General features: G+C 41.6%; 1 long non-coding RNA gene across 2 annotated transcripts in view; it reads left to right on the top strand.

Annotated features, from left to right (window-relative positions):
- LOC108544639 (uncharacterized) overlaps positions 1–5,959 on the top strand; it is a 248,375-nt gene extending 242,416 nt beyond the window's left edge. For both annotated transcript variants that reach the window (XR_001889905.1, XR_001889906.1), the window contains one exon: positions 5,852–5,959. This is a non-coding gene — a long non-coding RNA (uncharacterized LOC108544639). The remainder of the gene's footprint in view (positions 1–5,851) is intronic.
- Positions 5,960–7,155: the final 1,196 nt, after the last annotated feature.

A 7,155-nucleotide genomic window follows, 5' to 3' on the forward strand; every position in this document is an offset into this window, starting at 1 on the left:
AAAAAAAAAAAAAAAAAAAAAAAATTTCTGTTATTCACCTGCCTCGGCCTCCCAAAGTGCTGGGATTATAGGCACGAGCCACTGCACCTGGCCGAGTTCACTTTTTAACTGACTCAGTCAATCAAGAAAACTGGGTGCCTGCTATGTGCCAGTCTCTACACGGAAAATATGGGCTCCAATGCTTGCCTGATCTATTTTGCAGGTAAACATGCTACTATGTGCTAGTCTCTGTCTCATGTGTATCACTTTCTTATGTAGTCTTAACCATATGATGTAGGCATTTGCCATTGAATTCTATTGTTTCTGTCTGCTGCTGCTTTGACAGGAAACTGTGCAATACCCTTTTCCCAATCATTTACTTACCTAATCTTTTTGGTAACTATTATGTGCTAGGGACCAGAGATATAACTGACCAAGACAGATAGGGTTTATCTGACAGGACTCTCAATCTATTAATCATAGTGCCCTACTTATTCCCAAGCGCAAGCCTGACCAATCATGAAATGTCATGTCCCTTTGGCCAGTGATTAGACCAGGGTCTTGGAGAATGACCAAAGTAGGACCAGTTAGAGTCCTCATATGCCATATGATCCAATGCTTGTTACTGGAAATAGAGGGCTTCTCTTTATTCATTTGAGTCTTGGATTCATTTGAGCTACCTACCCCCACTAATGTACTTTGCAGTTTCAAAACCAATACATTTCCTTTTGCTTAAGCTATTAGATTTAACCATATGAAAATGTCATTTTTGCAGGTTGAATGTCAGAATTTCATCTGATTTAACCTTGTAGTTTACATTTGTGCTGCCTATAATTGAATGAGTCCTGACTAATATGGGAGTACTGTTATCTCCAACTTAGATGAGGAACATGAAGCAAGGGGTATTTGGTCAAGGTCATTTTGCTATTAAGTATAGCAGGAACTAAAACCCAGGTGGCTTCAAAGCACATGTTCTTGATGAGTACTAAACAGAAGAGACTGTTGCTCATGGAGTGGGCCACAGGCAGTGCCTGTCAGCAAACTGTTTGCTACTAATCCGTAAGAAGATAAGTACTATGCCACTAAACATGATCTTTAGTTCAGCATTTTTTTTTTTTTTTAATAGCAAGACTTTCTCAATGATGTAAGCAGTGAGCTGATTTAGATACTGGTGCAAGCTACTTATCTCCTCCTGATCCAGTGTCAAATGGTCTTGTGGACTGGCACTTGGAGGAGCATTGGGTACAGTGGACCCTTGGGTTTGCTGCCCAGTGACGATAGCCCCCATTCACTGGGGACTTCTACAGAAGTCGTATCTATGCCGTATGATACTGACCTACTCTTCTGCTAGTCGCAACTGATTGGTTCAGGTCATTTGTTTGAGTCAGACTGGACCGATTAGATTTTTTTTGTCTAAGAATATGGAATCTCGAAAAGAGAAACAAAGGAGCCAGGAGATGTAAGTAGCGAAACTACAAAAGCAGAATAAGTCCCAAAAACTCTTGTTTCTGTGTCTTTGGAACTGTTGTTCTTACACTTTTGAGGTGTGGCTGTTCAACTCTTCCTGTACATTTTGTGAGATTACTAATATCCTTTGACAAGTAAATTCCTTTTTGTCTTAAGCCAGCTAGAGTTGGTTTCAAAAGAACCGTAATACCATTGAAAAATATAAGGAAGACCACATGTTCATGACTTAGGATTCTGTTAATAATTTCAATTACTTGCTAGCGTATGTGAGGGTGTTACCCACAGTTCTGGGTCCCAGTAATAGCTGGAAAAGTTGCTACCTAACGGGGCATCCCCTCATCCCCCACTGTCAAATGGAAACAAAGATAAATATAGTCAATTAACTCTGGTTACTAAAGACTCCGATAAGAATTGAACATCTTAGTTAAAACAAATAATCAACTTTTATCTGTTTAACTGTAGATAAATAGAAACCAAACGAATGAATTAACTCATTGCTAACATTAGGAACTTTAGCCACTTTGGGGCTGCAGCACTGACATCTGCCCATCTAGCTGGCTTTGAAAAAACCATTTGCTCTGGGAAAACAAACATCATCTCAACCACCTAAACTCAAACAACAGGTCCTTGAATTCAAACTTGTTTTGAAAAAAAATTATGATGGAGACACAACTTGAGTCCTCTTATTACCCATCCATTTCTCTTTAGAAGTAATATATGAATTAAAAAAAAATTTGGAAATCTCCTAAGATTTTCTCACTACTTGAAGTAGGAAGTCCCAACAGATAGTTCATTCCCATGTGGTGAAGAAAGCAGCTACAATGGAGGTTTGAGATGAATGCTTAGCAGCTGGAAGTTGCTGCCTGGGGCGATAGCAGGAGAAAGGAAGCAGGTGCAAGTTTCTGATGCTGGGGGGAAGATGCTGGGGGAGGCCTTACATGCTTGATACCTTGATCATTTATTTCTGAGTCCAGAATAATTGTCTCCCACACGCTTACCTAGAACCTCTGTGGTCTTGGTTCTGAATAGGTTCATCAATTTTTAATGGCTACCCAAATACTAATAAGCTAATTCTTGCATTCCTTTGCTCTTCCTATTTAAAAATAAAAGTTCTGATAGAAATAGATGTCCCTGCCACTGTGGCGAAGAGGATCACCTACAGATGCTCTCTGAACAGAAAAAATGGAACGTGAGATTCACATATCTATGCTTATAATTCTCCACATTTACAACCTCTTCTTAGTCTTTAAAAAAAAAATCTAATGATTTAGGTGCAGAGTTCTTTTTTCTTAATTGTATTGCTGGACTTATCTTAAACATAATCTGTAAGACTCTCAACATAATATCATTTATCCAGTATTTTTTATTGTACTAAATTTCAGGACTAATCTAAGTTTAAACTCTTTATTTTAGAAAATCAGTAACAGCAGCTAATTAGCACATCTCATTGCGGATGTATTTGCCAACCAATTTCAGAGACTCATTTGCCTGTTAAGAGATTTTATTGAACACCAGCACCACAGACTCTCCTTTTTTTCTAGTAAACAGCTCATGCTTATTATCTTATTACAGGAATGCCACTGGTTAAATCAGGCTCTGAATATAAATAGCCATATTACTGCCATCAGGCATCAATGTTTATTTAGTGGCTGTGAGTCATGCATACCTCTTTGATCGGGTTTGGAATGAGCCATTGCCGTTTTTGTTCAAAAAGGTTATTTGCAAAGGCTACAGAAGTATCAGTTAGATTAAACATGAAATTAATCAGCGTGGAATTTTATCAGCCATTTCTGCCACCAAACACCAGGTGTCAAGAGCATGTGCAAATGAGGGCTGAACATAATGAAGCTGGGGACAGCTTAGTAGGAAGGTCAGAAAAGATTCCAAGAGGTCTGAGGGAGGAAAGGTGGAGGCAGGCAGCAAGGGAGGTGGGAAGACAGGCAGACAGGTAATACTGAAGGCCTGCTGAATCTTCTGGAACTACTTGGCAGTTTTACACAGCATATCTCATAGCACAGTGTGTGGAATGGGAGTTAGGTGACCTGCAAGCTTGAGCTCTGATCTGCCCAGTCTAGTGATCTTAGGAAAACAACTTAATGCATACAGGCATTACAAAGCATACAGATAAAACATGACAAACTTGCACAAAAGCAGGGAAACCACCTCAGTGTTTCTCTAGACTAAAAATATCAGAGAGAAATAGACCCAAGGCAGATGTAATGTGACTTTTTGTTGATGAAACTATGATGGCAGAGAACATGTGGCCCTTTAACTGGAGGGCTCACTTAAACTGGGTCTGTTCCGTCGTTCAACATTTAGTGTATCCTCAGCTTGTCAGGCACAGTGCTGAGCAGGCCTGTGAGTAATTATACCATGGTTAGTGCAATGATGATTGCCACTATAAATTCCTGTTGACCTCATTCTCAACCCCGCTTTCAGCACTGTTCGGCAATTCTGATACATTCCTCCAAGCGACTCTCCCCGCCAGTGTCCGCGAAGCCAATTTCTAGCATTCCCTGCTGTCTTCAAGCTTCTGTCTTCCCAGTCTCCATCCCGCTTACTCTCAGTGAATGATCAGACCTTTCCTACAGTGAAAATAAATTTGTCTACATTCACACTGATCCACTCCCTCTCCCATATTCTCATCACAGGGAATGTCTTTCTTCTTAAAACAGGCAATCTTTCTGTGATTTGGATCCCATTCCCTCTAGGTCGTTTTCTACCTAGAATCTTTAATTCTTCCCTCTCAACTAGCTTTATCTTTCCAAATTAAAAAAAAAAAAAAATCCTCCTTCAACCATACCCCTCTTCAGGAATCCTCCTCCATTGTCAAAGGCAAGCTTCCTGAAAGAATTGTCTACCTAGAATTTTCATTCCCTCGAGTTCCCTGGGAGACTCTGACACGGAGCTTCGAATGCAGGTGGTGAACTGGGAAAAGCTCTTAGAAGCTACACCAGGGCTGGCATGAAGGAGGCTCTTGGAAACTGTGACTTTAAAAGATGTACAGCAGGCCCTCCAATAAAGTTGTTTGGTGCGATATTCTTTCTTTATAACATTGATGAGGGGAAAAATTGTTTTGTTGTACATCATTTCATTTAAAGTCGTAGTTTCCAAGAACCTATTCGCTTTAAGTGAGGACCTACTGTAGATACAACAGTGGCATCATCCAATTCTAGGGAACTCTAGGGCTGGGATGGCCTTTAGCGATGACTTGAATTGAAGCAAAGGGGACAGGCCTTTGTAACCCCATGTCAACCAGCCATTGGATGCACAGGGTAGGCACATCAACTCGGGTAAGTCAGTTTCCTTTGATAAAAGGTCATTCTTGCAGGAGAATTGAGCTGTGAGCCATCAGTGGGCTGAAGTCCTGGCAGCTGGGGAATGAGTGCTTCAACCCTAAAAGGGGGTTCTGGGTGGCACAGCCTAGCACACGCTCTATAATGACAACCATCTTTCTGTCACCTGGCTTTGTCTCTCCTGAGCTCCAGACTCCATTGACATTCAACTGCCTACTGCAGATTTCCCTTTCGGCAACATGTAAGAGTCAATAAAACATATACAAAATTTAATGCTCATCATCACCTTCTACAGCTCTACCCCCGCTTTAGGTTCTCTGTATTAGTCTGTGTTCACATTGCTGATAAAGACATACCCGAGACTGGGAAGAAAAAGAGGTTTAATTGGACTTACATTTCCACAAGGCTGGGTAGGCCTCAGAATCATGGCAGGAGGTGAAAGGCACTTCTTACATGGTGGGGGCAGCAAGAGAAAAAATGAGGAAGATGCAAAAGCAGAAACCCCTGATAAAACCATTAGATCTCATGAGACTTACTACCATGAGAACAGTATGGGGGAAATTACCCCCATGATTCGAATTGTCTCCCACTGGGTCCCTTCCACAGCACGTGGGAATTATGGGAGTACAGTTCAAGATGGGATTTGAGTGAGGACACAGAGCCAAACCATGGGCTGCCTTTGCAGATAGAAGACAGAAGGACTTGGCAATTACCCCTCATTTCTGTCTCTTGTTGATTACTTCAGGGTGTATTTGTTCTTTGCAGGCCTTCTGAGGAGTCTTGTGTGCTGAACAAACATACCTGCTGAGTGACCCGCTGTCTCTCTTTTGCATCCTGCTGTGAAGCAGGAGCCAGAGTGGTGATGCAGCACACTGCATTTCCCTACAGCTTTCCTTGCCCACTTCCCTTTTTTCCTCATTCTCACTGCTTTGGGCTTCTACCTACCAAATGCATTCTTAGCAGCTTAACTCTGACCTCAGGCTTCGCTTTTTAGAGGAACTGGGAGACGATACTATCTTTTCCTTTATCCCTTACTTCCAGTGAATTACTACCAAGTCACATCAATTCTAATTTCTGGAATTAGAATTATCTATCTCTCCTTTTCTCAGTGTCTGCATTGCCATGACTCGAATCCAGGCACGATCATTTCCACTTGGATTGGTACTTTAGCCTCCTAACTGGCCTCCTACAACCAGGCTCTTTGCCACCCTGTAGCCTGACACATGGTAAGAACTTAATATTACTTGTAAAAGTAAATGAATAAATGAATAGGTATGACACAGGGCACTGTGTTGTAATTGGACTACTTTCGAAAACACGGAAGTGCTAAGATAAGAACTTTTACTAGATTGTGGTAGCCCACACACCACTTTCTCTTCTTTGTGGTTCTTCTACTTCTAAAATTTGATGAGGTTCTCAGGAGATTTAAATAAATAGTATATGTAAAACATTAGAGCTGGCCAGGCATGGTGGCTCCTGCCTGTAATCCCAGCACGTTGGGAGGCTAAAGCTGGTGGATCACCTGAGGTCAGCCTGACAAACATGGTGAAACCCTATCTCTACTAAAGAACAGCCTGAACAACATGATGAAACCCCGTCTCTACTAAAAGTACAAAAAATTAGCCGGGCGTGGTGGCGGGTGCCTGTAATCCCAGCTACTCTGAGGCTGAGGCAGGAGAATCACTTGAACCCGGGAGGTGGATGTTGCAGTGAGCCTAGATCGCACCATTGCACTCCAGCCTGGGTGACAAGAGCAAGACTCTGTCTCAAAGAAACAACAACAACAACAAAACATGAGAGCCATGTGGGCTACATACTAAGCACAAAGTAATTTTTAACTATCTTCATCACATTATCCTCCATGGATTTTTTTGTTTCTCCCATCTCCTGAGAGTTAAAATGGTTTAAAAATATTTAATTAAAAATTGAGTAAATTCCATTTTCTATACCTAGCACTCCTTGGAAACAAAATACAGTAGAAATCTAAGTACTCCTCCACCTAAATATTGGCACTGTCAAGGTGAGTTGTTTAGTGTCTGTGTAATATGTTTTTGTGAACACAAAATATAATTTAAACCTCAAGATTTAAAAATTAATATTCAATTTAGAAAAGTTAAAAAGTAGGCCGGGCGCGGTGGCTCACACCTGTAATCCAGCACTTTGGGAGGCTGAGGTGGGCGGATCACCTGAGGTCGGGAGTTCGAGACCAGCCTGACCAACATGAAGAAACCCCGTATCTGCTAAAAATACAAAATTAGCTAGTGTGGTGGTACATGTCTGTAATCCCAGCTACTTGGCAGACTGAGGCAGGAGAATCACTTGAACCCGGGAGGCAGAGGTTGCGGTGAGCTGAGATCGCACCATTGCACTCCAGTCTGGGCAACACGAAAAAGCGAAACTCCATCTCAAAAAA

The sequence above is a fragment of the Rhinopithecus bieti genome, unplaced genomic scaffold, assembly GCF_001698545.2.
Source record: "Rhinopithecus bieti isolate Rb0 unplaced genomic scaffold, ASM169854v2 scaffold_21703, whole genome shotgun sequence".
In the NCBI taxonomy this organism is placed as follows: domain Eukaryota; kingdom Metazoa; phylum Chordata; class Mammalia; order Primates; family Cercopithecidae; genus Rhinopithecus; species Rhinopithecus bieti.